Here is a 14,139-nt window from a genome sequence, read left to right on the forward strand (position 1 = left end):
CACTCTAGATCCAACACTTGTTCATTTGTTGACAACTTCAGCAAGCCGAACACTTCCTTCCAGACATAGTCTCTTCATTTTCTAGCACCATCGTGCTTGACCAACCTCATTTCCACTACTCCCCATCACAAAATCTGCACCCTGCCCCTCCTGCTCTTTTTCAATTTTCCCAGATAAGTTATGGGATAACTTATAACCTCAAGAACATAAGAATAAGAACAGAAGAGGACCTTGGGCAGAACCCACTCTAATACTTAAGAGTGAGACGAGGAAAGTAGTCTAGTGAGGAGTCTAATGAGGTAGGGAATTCAGCTGCTGTGTGTGGTCATAGAGGTCCAGGAAACAAGCTTTCAACATGCAAGGAAGGACCAACAGTGTCAGCTACTACAAGGAGGTCAGTGAAGGTGATGGCTTAAAAGTTTCAATTGGATTCAGCCATAATTAAATGTAGATGACCTTGCTGACAGCACTTTCAGTAGAGTGATAAGGGCAGAAGCCAGATGACAATGGGCAGAATAGAGAATGGGAAGTTAAGAAGCAGAGAAGCAGAATATACAAGGATATGTCTCTTTAAAAGAAAAAAAAAAGCAGTGGCTGAAGGTGCCACGATGCCTGGAAGGAATTGGATATTCAGAATGAAAGACTTGCACACATTCAAGTACTGGTAGGAAGAGGCCAAAAGGGAAAGGAACAAGGTGACTGTATAGGAAAAAGAGAGGGAACACTGACCAAATCAGGCTGCTAAGAAATTGGAGAGAAGATCTCCAGAGGACAGGTGTAGGGATTGGCACACATGGGGATGCTACACTTCCATTATAACAGAAGTGAAAGAGGGAGGCATGCAGGCAGGGGTTTTTTGTAGCTAATTTGTGGGTTTCATGGCAGTAAGTTAAGGGAAAGTTGGTGGCAAGGCAGGAGGGTGGTTCCCATCTTTGGCTTCGTTTTCTCTGTGAAGTAGGAAGCAATGCCAAATGTTTAACTTGTGAAACTCAAACATTTGAGGAAACAGAAGGGGAGTGGAGAAAACATGAAAAAGCTAGTCTAAAGAACTAGAGAGAGGACTAAGGAACCACAGAATGACTACAGGGTAGCAAGGGAGGGCCAGTAGTGTGTGAGAACCATGAAGCAGCCATCAAATAAGTCTTCAGATCTGTGTCAGTTTCTCTACAACCCACAGCAACACTGGCAGAGAAGGATAACAGGTAATTAGATCCAGGATTGAGATTTTGCCAGACAAATATGAAAGAAAAGCCAATGGATTAATGATATTGGCTAGACAGTGGGTGAAGTAATATGAACCTAGAGAGGGAATGAGGAGGGGGGCTTCCAGAAGTGAAGAATATACACAGAGATCAATGATCTGAGAGCCTCTAATTTAATAGATAGATATAGTGTAAATTATTGAGTAAAAAGCAAAAGTAGAAACATAGGAAGTTATGGTTAGAAATTAGGATGTGACCTGAGAGATGACAAGGTTCGGGGTGGAGCCATGCATGTGAGTGGCAAAGTGAAGGTCATTGCACATGAGAAGATCTGGGAATGCGGAAGACAGAGTGTTATTGGGGCACCCCCATGAACAGAGGTAATCCAGGATGAGGCTGGGGATTCGGAGGCAGAGAAAGAGTGTGCCACATGCTGATGTCTCACTGAAAGGCAGAGGATGACTAAGAGAGTGGTACATAGTGTCCAAGAAATACAGAGTATAAATCACAAATCAGAAGCTTAGGGACCAAGTTGGATCAATAGTTAGAGTTTATTTGGCTTCCTCAGGGTTTGTTCCTTATTTGTTTTATGATTAATTATTTCCCATCACTTAAAAATTAGGAGGGTTGATATAAAATCTGGATTCTTTGGAAGGCTGCTCTTAAAAACTATGAAGATCTGGTAACATGGGGCTCCTGCCTCCACCATGACCTTTGGAGCTGAGTCACAATTATGCCCCCTTCCAGGGGTGTCCAGCCTTTTGGCGTCCCTGGGTCACACCAGATGAAGAAGAGTTGTCTTGGGCCACACATTAAATACATTGCAACACATAATCGCAAAAAAAGATCTCACGTGTTAAGTAAATTTACGATTTGGTGTGGCAAATCGTAATATGGTGTTGCAATGACTGTCGCATTCACAGTCATCCTAGTCTGCATGCGGACACCAGGCCACAGGTTGGACACCCCTGCTAGAGTATCTTACAGCTTCCAATGCACACCAGAGCCCACAGGCTCACTTCACTCAGTTAAGATACTGGCCTCTTGTGGGCATTCTTCAGTAACTCTAAGGGAGAGCAGGCAATGCCAAAGAGCATAAACCTTTAAGGGGCAGACATTTTTATATGTTATTTTGGGGACGTAAGTGGGGAGCAGAGATGATGCCAATGCCACCTGCTGACCCTGAGGTGTAAAAGAATGAGCAGCTCCCCTTGAGAAAAGAGGGACACCTTCAAATAAAAAGGTAGAGGGAATAATCAGTGAGAAATCTGAGGTTATTAATGGATGTACTGAATGTGGAAATTCCAGAAAACAGACATAAATGTTTTGGTAGGAGGAGGGACAGGTGAGAGGAAACACAGAGAAATAGCAAAGGACAGGAAAAAGCAGGACAGGAAGTCACTTGGAAAAACAGATATTTAAGATGTGAAACCTCAAAAAATTTTAACTAATTATTCTTAGGAGCAGCCTGGTGGTCAGGGGGAGTAACTGACCTAAATCCTGGGCACTCAAGTCAGCTTGGCAAAGATCCCAAGGATGGATCAGGAATACTTAAGAATAACCCTGAATTGAATCACTAAGTAGTGAATCAGACTGAATTTTTTTTTCAAAAATTTTATTTATTTTATTTTCGGAGAGCAGGGGAAAAGACAGGAGAGAAGCGTCAATGTGAGAAACATTGGAAAGTTGCCTCTAATATGCTAATACTTTTGGTCCCTTACTGGGGACTGAACATGCAACCCAGGCATGTTCCCTAATGGGAATAGAACTGGTGACCTTTTGCTTTGCAGAGCAATGCCCAACCAACTGAACCACGCTGGCCAGGGCCAGACTGAATTTCTTGTTTTTAATTATATTTTATTTATTATGCTATAGAGTTGTCCCAATTTTTCCCCCTATGCCCCCCCAAACCAGCATCCCCCACTCCCTCAGGCAATCCCCACACCATTGTTCATATCCATAGGTCATGCATATAGGTTCTTTGGCTACTCCATTTCTTATACTATCATTTATATCCCCATAGCTGTTCTGTAACTACCTATTTGTACTTCTTAATCTCCTCACCTCTTCACTTATTCTCCCCCATTCCCCTCTCCCATCTGGCAACCATAAAAACACTCTCCACATCCATGATTCTGTGTCTTTTCTTCTTGTTTGCTTAGTTTGTTTTTCAGATTCAATTATTGATAGATATGCATTTATTACCATTATATTATTCATAGCTTTGATCTTTTTGTTAAATAAGTCCCTTTGACATTTCATATAATAATAGTTTGCTTAAGATGAACTCATTCAGTTTTTTGTTGTGTTTTTTGTTTTGGGGGGTTTTCTTGGTCTGGGAAGCTCTTTATCTACCCTTTGATTCTAAATGATATCTTTGCTGGATAGAGCAATCTTGGCTGTAGGTCCTCGTTTTCATGTCCTTCAATATTTCTTCCAGTTCCTTGTAGCCTGCAAAGTTTCTTTTGAGAAATCAGCTGACAGTCTTATGGGAACTCCCCTGGAGGTAACTAACTTCTTTTCTCTTGCTGTTTTTAAGATTTTCTCTTTATTTTAAACCTTTGCCATTTTAATTACAATATGTCTTGAAGTGGGCCTCTTTGCACCCATCTTGTTGGGTTTCTCTGTGCTTCCTGGACTTGCATGTCCATTTCCTTCACCAAATTAGGGATTTTTTCTTTCATTATTTTTTCAAGTACATTTCCAATTTCTTGCTCATTTTATTCTCTTTCCAGCACCCCTATGATGCAAATGTTGCTCTTTTGAAGTTGTCCCATAGGCTGCTTACACTATCCTCATTTTTTTGTATTCTTTTCTTCCTGTTGTTGTGATTGGTTGCTTTTTGCTTCCTTATGTTCCAAATCATTGATCTGATTCCCAGCTTCATCCATTCTACTGTTGTTTCCCTGTAAATTGTTTCTTATTTCAATTAGTAAATCCTTTGTTTCTGAGTGGATCTTTTTTATATCATTGAGCTCTTCATTAAGTTCTGTGAGTATCCTTATAACCAATGTTTTCAACTGTGCATCTGATTAGTTGCTTATCTCCATTTTGTTTGGTTCTTCAGAAATTCTGTTCTGTTCCTTCATTTGAGCCATGTTTCTTTGTCTCCTCAATTTGGCAGCCTCCCCGTATTTGTTTCTATATATTAGGTACAGCTGCTATGGCTCCCTGTCTTGGTAGTGTAGACTAATGTAGTGGTGTCCTGAAGGGGAAAGGGATGCAGCCCCCTATCACCCAAGCTGGACATTCGAGGTGTGTTCTTCATATGGGCTGAGTAGACCCTCCTCCTGTAGTTGAGCCTTGATTGTTGTTGGCAGGTCAATGGGAGGGATTCACCCAGGCCAGTCAGCTGCAAGAACTTGCTGTGACCACTGACCACCAACCTACACCCTCTATAGATCAGCTGTACAGGGGGAGGGTGGTGGTGCTTGACATGGTCTGTAGTTGTCCACTGGGTATACAAGTTCTGGGGTTTCCCTGGTAGTTCAGGCCAAGGTCAGCCTTGACCTGTGTTTTTCTCAAAGCCACCCTGCCTTGGCCATAAAGCAATCTGATATGGCTGTTACTTCTGCTGACCTAGGAGATTCCCAGTGGAAGCCTACTGTGAATCTACGCTGACTGCTACTAGTGCTGGTCCTGAAGCCCCTTAGCAAGAGGTACAGGGGCTGGGGGCTCACTGAGGCCTGCTGTTGCTTGAGAGGATTTAGAAAGTTGTAAAGCATGAGCCAAGACCAGCCATTCACATGGAAAATTCTCTGTTAACAGCTTGAGTAGACCCATAAGTTGGGTGGGACAGAGTCTCAGGGGATCTCTAAGTGGGGATCCCCTAAACTTCTAAATAGTGTTTGACAGGCTGTTGGAGTATCAAATATGGCACATAATTGCCAGCTCTGTGGCTCTATGGGGAGAGGGCTCAGTAAAGGGACACAGACGTCTGCCCACATTTCTGTCTGAAAGAAAGCTGTCCCCCAGCTCTTGCCTTGATGCTAGATATTTCAGTTCCTCTCTATATGCCATTAGTGCCTGTCAAGCTCCTACCCTGGTGCTAGAGCTCAGAGGGAGTGAGCCTAAGTAGGTAAGTCTGTGTATGTGTTCTTTAAGAGGAACTGCTTGGGGCTCCAGAAGTTTCTTCCACCAATTCAGTCCTCAGTAGTTTTTATAGCCAGGAGATATGGGGACTTACCTTCCTGGCACCAGAACCCTGGTATTGGGGTCTGGTGCGGGGCTGGAACTCTTCACTGCCAAAATATCTCTCCTGAATTTTTATCTACCACGCATGGGACCAGCCTATTCCATGTCTCCTCCCTCCTACCATTCTGAATGGATGTGGTTTCTTTAATTTTATAGTTGTCCGACTTCCATTCAACTCAATTTCTGACATTTCTGAGTTATGGTTTTTCTATAACTCAGTTGTCATTTTATGTAGTTGTAAGAGGAGGTTAGCCATGTTTACCTATGCCTCCATCTTGATCAGATGCTCCCAGACTGAATTTCTAATTCTCTTTTTCTCCATTCTATTTTCCCCCACAGAATTTGAACCTCATCTGGCTCACACACCCATTATGCAAAGCAAAAATTCTTTTTATAACATCCCTGATAGCTGTGAGAGCAACACAGGGTGCTGACAACCAGGGGAGAAACAAGCGGAAAGGGCAGATACCAAATGTTGTCTAATTTAAAATTTCACAAACTCTTTCTTCTACCTCCTCTTCCCTTACCACATGAATTCCTGTTCCCATCTCAGTAAAACTCTTAGCAACATATTTTGGCCAAAATTATATGTCTTAAATGGATTTTTGTGAGCAGGCCAAGAAACCCAATGATCCCATTAAAGGACCACTTTCAAATAAATTGTGTTTCAGGTTCTAAGCAGCCAAGTTATAAACTTCAGACACACAGCTCATCAGTGTGGTAAAATAATACCTATATATTAAACCAGATTTGAGAAAAATTAGTTAAATTGCAACTTGTTTGGTTCACAGATCCTATCAGTCAAGTCAAGGCATTGGCATCTTCCAACAACAACGACTTCATCAAAGCAAAGACCTCCTTCTCTTTTTAAGCTGTAAAGCCTCTTCCCCTGATGTTTGTTCATCTTACAAAGAACTGCTTGCTCACCCCTTTCTGGACTCAGCTTAGCCTCCTCCTGAAGTGGCTTGGGAGGTGTCAGAATGCCACAGACACAGTGGCCCTGGTGGGCTTCACTGCTGGCTGGTCCATAACTCTGAGGTTATTGGGGTAAATATTGTAAACTCAAGAATCAACATGGAGCAATGCTGGTCCATTGGCCCTCATTCTACAACACTGTAAAGCCTTCTATACTCTCCCTATGGCCTTCCTCTCAGTAACTTGCTACTGAATGTTAAACAAACTCAAAATGATCAGTGATACTGGGGTAGCTTTCCATGTATATTTTCAGTAGTAGATTGTCCTCCTCTTTTACCTTTTTTTGCTATCCTCTCCTTGTCGAAAAAGAGCAAGAAAAGGAATCAGAGAAGAACTCAGTTTCTCATCTTCGGTCGAAACAAAAAAAAATAGCTTATTAAAAAACAGGGGAGTGGGCTGAGGAGGAGGAATACGATATTTAATTTTATTGGGGAGAACGAATCATTGCTGGAAAATGCCTGTGGCTAAATGAGACCATCAAATCAAGAACAGAGCAGCAAACTGCGTGCACAAATATGAAGTAATATCTTTCCACTCTTAGGGAAGCTGACACTCAATTTCCGAACCTTCAGGCAGGCAGCGCTGAGTTTGAAGAAATCACAGCCACCTTCTTGGAACCATTTACAACTGCTTCTACTCTGCAGTGAAAGCTTAAAAATGCAAATGAAATGGGGTCATATAAAGAAAAATATTCCTGCTAACTGTGCTCTGGGAAGGAAAAAAACACCGATAGCTCAGAGGGCAATCTTAAAGTCAATGAAACTCCACAGTGCTGGGTGATGCTTCATTCTGATGGATAATGTGTGCTGTGCTTCTCCCTCATGAGTTTAGAAGTATTTAAAGAAAAGGGTAAAATCACCCTGTTTAGGAGATTAATTTCCTTTCTGAAAAAATGTCTCCTTTTGCTGTCACTTCTGGTTTGATAGAGAGTAAAATTGGAGCTTATTCTAAATGTTCACTGCTGAAAATTACCAGCGTGGAGGGCTGGGAAAAATAGCCCTAAGAGGTCAAGTCCTGCCCCTTCTCTCCAAGAATTTTCATGTTTATAATATCCAGGAAGCTGTCATAAAGTATTTCTTCACAGTACAGATTCTAATATGTGCAACATTTATTGAATACTAAATGCCAGGGAGTGAGCTTAGCACTTTATGTGAATTATCTCACCCTCAAGCACCCCTCTCCCCAGACTAACACACATAGTAGGTCCTATTACTCCATCCATTTTATAGGTGAGGCAACTGAGGTCAGGGAGACAAACCAACTTGCTCAATGTTACATGGATGGAAAGTGGCTGGGCTACAGTTCAAATTCAGGCTGTCAGCTCCAGAGCCCAAAGCTACACAATGTTGTGTGGCCCACAACATCCTCGTAAGGCCAGTTCATTTTAACTTCATTCAATAAGCTTCACCAAACTGTAACACTGATATATTTCAGTGTCTTGCTTTAAAATTTCTTACTTTAAAGACTACATTTTGAAAACAAGGTCCTCAGTATTTGATAATCAGACAGGCACTCTAAATCTAGGGCTGAAAGACAAAGTGGCAACAACCAGCTAACCAAAGGGTGCATGGCACTTCCTGCCTTTGCTTGCTTAGGATACAATCAGAACCCCAGACCAAGCCATAGCAGGTACCAAAGCTGGGGCATAGAACTGCTGGGGCATAGAGCTTCTGGGGCCACTCTGCCTATGACTGGGAAAGTTCAGCCACACCATGTTCAGCTACTCAAACCAGGCCAACCTGAGTACAGCAAAGGTCCACACAATGAAATGGTTTGCAGTTTGGCATTGCAGATGTCACTTTATTTTAATGCCTCATTTTTTCCACTTTGGTGGATGAATAGCATTATGATCCTTCAAATGAAGTATCCAATTTTGCCGGAATGAAACATCCAATTTTACTACAAATTCATTGTGGTCACTGTTATCATTCTAATAACCTTAACTGAAGCCACCAGATATTATTGGGCTAAATTCATGGGCTAAATGGATAAGCTACATGGAAAGGTTCCTGGGTGGGCTGGCTTTTGGCTTTTGAGCCTTCTATTACAGTTAGTTGCCTTGAATTCTTTTCTTGTTCTTTAATGAAGGCACAACAAATCTGCCCTGGGAAAAAAGCAATATATATCATCTTCACTATGTTCCTTACTTTACAAGTTGTTTCAGCATTTTAGACCTTGAGGAAAAAGGTAAATCAGTTGGCAACTCATTTCCACCTCCATGACTTCCACTGGCTCTCTGTGAATAGAGAAGGCATGAGAACGATGAGATCCTGTATAAAAGAGATTTGATCCAGTGCTGTTGAGTGAAAACCTGGAAGGCCATTCCAGAAGACTTCAAGAGTTAGGAAAGGATCAGAGGCCTCACAGGAGGAAAACGACAATGCAAGTGTTTGGAACTATATACTCTCTAGCAATGAAATGCCAAGGTTGGGGGCAATGGTAGACTGTACAGTGTCTAAAAGCAGTCAGTCAACCCTAACCCTACAGGTCATCCACCTGATGCCAAATGTCCTCATTTTTCTTGTTGACTTCCTTAGGTCTGAGAATTCTGTATTGGTGGTCACAATTTACCAGCTATACTGTAATATTTCTGGTTAGTGACTGTAACATTTCTACTTAGAAATGTGTATATTTCTTTTAAACTTGTTAGCTATCCATATCTGGGCAGTACATCTGAAGTACATGGAAATGCTTCTCAATATTCTGGTTCATTAGGCTATATTTGTAAACCAAGACACCAAATTTTCATGTTTGCTAGGATTAAATTTTAACCCTAGTCTCCCCAGTTATCCTGAGGTTAAGAAGAAAAGAAGGTATTATCTTGGTGTTTATAAAATTTGTTTATCATAAAGTTCTAATTTTCATAAAACCATGTCCAATGCTTATGGTGGTGGTGGTGTACAAAATGTATTTACAATAAATTATAAAATCTTTATGTTAAAAAAGAAGAACCTATTTTGATTTGGAAACTAAATTTGTACTGGTGTATTATAAGTACATTCTCCCAAGTTATGACCAGATATTAGAGTCAGGCTCCCAATCTCAGCACCTTCTCTAATTCTTAGGTAAAGAGTATAGCTTGAGCCTGAGAAGTATGCAGAGCAATGAGAATTCTTGTACACTGCTGCTAGCAACATAAATTAATAAAATCATTAGGAAACCAGTTTGGCATTATCTTAACATTTGGCGATGTGTGTGCCTACAACCCACAGCTTCCACTCCCCAGTACTTTTCCTAGAGAAATTCTCACACATGGTTACCAGAGGTCATGCATGAAAGTGTTCCTAGCAGCAGTGTCTATTAAAAACTAAAAGCTGGAAACAGTCCAAATGCTGATCAACAGTAAAAATGATAGATAAACTGTGACATATACACACAAGGGAACACTCTGATCTATTGAAAATTAATTCTAGCTGCATGCATCAATGAATCTTATAAGCATAATGAGCTAAAGAATGAAGTAACAAATGAAAACATATCTTATGATATACTTACCATTCAAAAAAATAAAAACCAAACTATGTTGTTTAAGGATGCATAATAGATATTAAAGCTATTAACAAAAAAAAAGACAAGGAACAGGACACAAAAGCTGGAGAAGAAACATCTCAGGGAGGAGAGGAGAGATGTGATTGGGACCCCTACAATACTGGCAATGTTCCAATATTGAAACTGGATGGAGACTAAACAGGTATTCATTTTTTAAAAATATTCATCAAACAGTATATATTGCAATGCATATTTGCTATAAAACAAAGTCTTATATTTGAGTGATATATGTGAATACACTCTTGTGTATGTAATACAATATCAAGAATATATGCAGTCTGGCTCAATCTGTGGCATGAAGTAAGCCTCTGTTTCCATGTAGAGTCTCAGAAGTTCTGAAAGCATTGGCATTAATCTCTTTTAATTCTGAAATTCCCTTTAGAGCCACAATGAGACTGTCTTGCCCCTGCTCAGCTACCTAAAGTTATGGGAAACTCAACATCTCCCATAGCTATCAATTTCTTCTTTTTTTTAGGGTTGATTTTATAGGTATTAAGCCCCTAATTTGTTGGTTTTAACATGTGGTAAAATATACATAATATAAAAATTTACTATCACAACCATTCTTAACTGTACAGCCCTGTGGCACTAAATACATTCACATTGTTCCACAATCATCACCACCATCCATCTCCAAAACTATTTCATCTTCCCTGTTAAACAACATCTTTCCATTTCTCACTTCACTCAGCTCCTGGCAACCACCTTTCTACTTTCTGTCTCTATAAATCTGACTACATTGGTACTTCATGTAAGGACAATCATACAATATTTGTCTTTTTGTGACTAGCTTATTCATTTAGTATGTCTTCAAGGTTCACCCATGATAGAGCATGTGTCAGAAATTCCTTCTTTTTAAAGGCTGAATAATATTTTATTGTATGTATATAGCCCATTTTGTTTATCCATTCATCTATTGATGAGTACTTGGGTTGCTTCTTTTTTTGGCTATTGTGAGTAATGTTGCTATGAACATGGGTTATAAGCCCATTTCTTCTCAACTATTAGTAAGTTTTCCCTTATACTCAACTAAAATTTGTCTCCATATAACTTCTTCCCATTAGCCTTTATTCTACTACCTTAAGTTCTTACAAGGTAAACCTCCTCCCTTTACTTACAAGGAAATGTCAGATATTGGAAGGTAACCTTGATATTTTAGTTACCTCTTCTTTAGCCCAGGTATTATAAGGTCTTTTGTCATTTTAATTATTCCTTATATGATGGGTTTTCCAAGCCTCTCATCACACTAACATGCCTCTATGGATACATCTCTGATTACATTAACTTTTATGGAAAATGTATCCCACTATTGTTTCAGCTTCTGTTCATGGTCCAATAAAAAGCCCTCACATAGAAAGCCCTCTCCCTTTTAATAGTTACATGTGCAAAATCAGATCTCCTGATCCTGAGGCTGAGTGATTGATATTTTGAGTTTCAATGCAGCAGACTAACATTTATATGTAGTGAATCTAATCCTTTTGAATTGATCCAAACTTCTAGTCTACTGAGAGACACATGACTCTGTCATACAAAGAAATTGTAAATCATATTTGTCACTGTGTCCCTTCAAAGTATTGATATATGAGGTCTGTCCAGAAGGTATCCAGCCCTGTCATATGAAAAATAGGGACATTTACTGAAGAAGATACAAGAAACATTGTACATAGGACAATGATGCCTCAGTCCCCTTCAAAGTAGTCACCTTGGGACCTCACACAGTTCTCCCAGTCACCATCAGTTGCTCCATTGTATTTTCCTGAATCTCATCAATGTCTGAAATCTCTTCTCTTTCAAAGGTCATTTAATTTTGGGAAAGCCAGAAGTCACAGGCTGCCAAATCTGGACTGTAGGGAGGCTGAGTCACCTGAATGATTTGATGTTTCACCAAAAAAGTCTGCATAAGACATGATGCATGAATGGGCACATTGTTGCAAGGAAGCTGCCAATCATCAGTCACCCATACCTGTGGCCTTCTGAATCATCTGAATAGTTTCTGTGGAAGAATGTTCAAGCTTAACACAAAATTGGATGTAGATTCATTGTTCTACTTGCTCAGTCATTTTGAATGGGACAACCAAACAGTAAACAGGCTCACTCAGTGATGTCTACTGACCCCACTAACTAGTGCAGTGATGTTGTCATTGTTCACACACACACATTCCAGTCCAATCTCCTTGGCTGCCAGTTCATCCTGATGTTGCACAAACCACTCTTGTTATATTAAAAATGGCTGGACTTTTTCCTGACAGACCTCATGTTTTGAACAGAACATGGTTAAATAAAAGATAAATTTCACTGACCTCTTCTTCCAGATTATCACTTATAACACTCTTTAAATACATAAATTCAACCAACTGGAAATCCACTTAACTGCAATACGGCTTAATATACTAAGATATCATAGAAGACCTTGTCGAATGTGTTGCAGAAACCTGTGAGGCTAATGGACCTTCACCAATTTGCCAATGTAGTTGGTCCATAATGGGTCAGTTTATGATAGCAGCATCCACACTGGCTGCTGGAGAACACCCCATTATTTTTTAAGCATGTATAAAACATGAGTTTAATGTACTGGTGAAGAGCTTTGCCAGATCCAATGTCAGCTTCCCTTAGAGGTGGCTTCTAAAGCTAATTTTTCTCTGTTTTCTTTTTCTATTTTTAGTAGTCTAAGAACTTTTCCATTCTTCATGATTGCTGAAAACAAGAATTTTAAGATTTAATCTGCAAAAATCTTTAATATGTAAGAATGCAACCTCCTGGCCTCAGAGACTGTGATCTGACTCAAAAATGACTACATATTAATATCGCATACCTACCTTTGACTCATATATTCTAAATTCTCTTATTTGACTTTGCTATTCTTGATGAAGACTAAACTTAAATTCACACTGGGCTTCCATTTTTCGATATGTGCATCTATTTTTATAATTTTAATTTTTATTGTTCTTTCACTTTTAAGCCATTTTGTTGGTTGAGAAAATAAGATTTCTAGTGCCCAGAGGAAAAAGGATAAAGTAGATATCCATGTACCAAAACATAAAGCAGGTTTCAACTGGTTCTCCTTCTATATATTGAAAAAGGTCTCTTCACATCACCTGTGCAGCCACTATTAAAATTGGCATAAGAAAAAAAAGAAACTTGATTCCATTCAAGATACACATATAAATCAGCCTCATTCATTGCCTTTTTATTGACATGAAAAATATCAGGCCTTAGTATCTTCATAACTCAAACAATGAGTTGAACTCAATCTTTTAAACAGGGGCATTCCTGCCACTTTGAAGAGAGAAATTCTCTTTTGTATGGAACTATATCAACCATATAGCATGTAAGCATCTAGAATGTTCAGAATCATGATTTGTAATGTATATGTAATCTATATGTAAGCATATAGAATGCTCAGAATCATCAAAGGACACTAAATTCAATTGAACCTCTTATTCATTGCTATTTGTCAATCCAAGACAACTCTCTCTATATATTTCCAGTGCCCCTGGATAAGACTCACTGACAGATGATCTTTAAAGTCCTTTTCAGTTCTGAATTTCTAGATCCATGATTCTTTGCAGACAGAAACTTTAGAGTTCTAAATTATTAATAACTTTATGTTAACTTTTAGTCAATAACACATTATATGACTGAAACTCTTTTCTGGATGAAATAAAGGTAGTCTGACCTGTTTCAGCAGACATGCAACATTATTATCCAATTTTTAAAAATCAGCAGGAGTAACTAATTACAAATCTAGACAATTAATCACTCAGCCAATTGGATGAAGAGCCTTGATGAAGAAAATTGTTGACAAATTCTTATTCCAGTGTCACAATAAAGAAAAACAAGCTGCTAAGTCTATGTCATTTTCTTTTGTTTTAAAGGATTAAAAGCCTAATAAATTTCTTATTCTCTACTGTACCTTGAAATTCTCCTGCAGATAAAATTTCCCCAAATCCAGGAAAATAATCTTCCTGCTCAGAACTAAATGTTTGTTTTGTCTCAGAGCAAATAATTTAGTCCATCAACACTGTGCCTTTCAATGGGGCTTAGTTTTTATTCTTTCCCTTTAAAATACTTTCTTGTCTCCCTATGCTCCCACCCCCAACACACACCAACCCCTTTCTTCACCCCCATCACCACCACTACCAACCAGGAGAGCCAGAGCTGTGGCCAGCTGGCTTCCTCTCAGTGGCAATTGGCACAATTATTCTAGTGCAATGCAGGG

General features: G+C 39.5%; 1 pseudogene; it reads left to right on the top strand.

Moving 5' to 3' along the window:
• The first annotated feature begins 1,120 nt into the window (after positions 1-1,120).
• Positions 1,121-8,660, top strand: LOC119043102 (transmembrane protein 17-like; annotated as a pseudogene).
• Positions 8,661-14,139: the final 5,479 nt, after the last annotated feature.

This window comes from Artibeus jamaicensis, unplaced genomic scaffold (assembly GCF_021234435.1).
Source record: "Artibeus jamaicensis isolate MK-2021 breed Jamaican fruit bat unplaced genomic scaffold, CSHL_Jam_final contig_3142, whole genome shotgun sequence".
In the NCBI taxonomy this organism is placed as follows: Eukaryota; Metazoa; Chordata; class Mammalia; order Chiroptera; family Phyllostomidae; genus Artibeus; species Artibeus jamaicensis.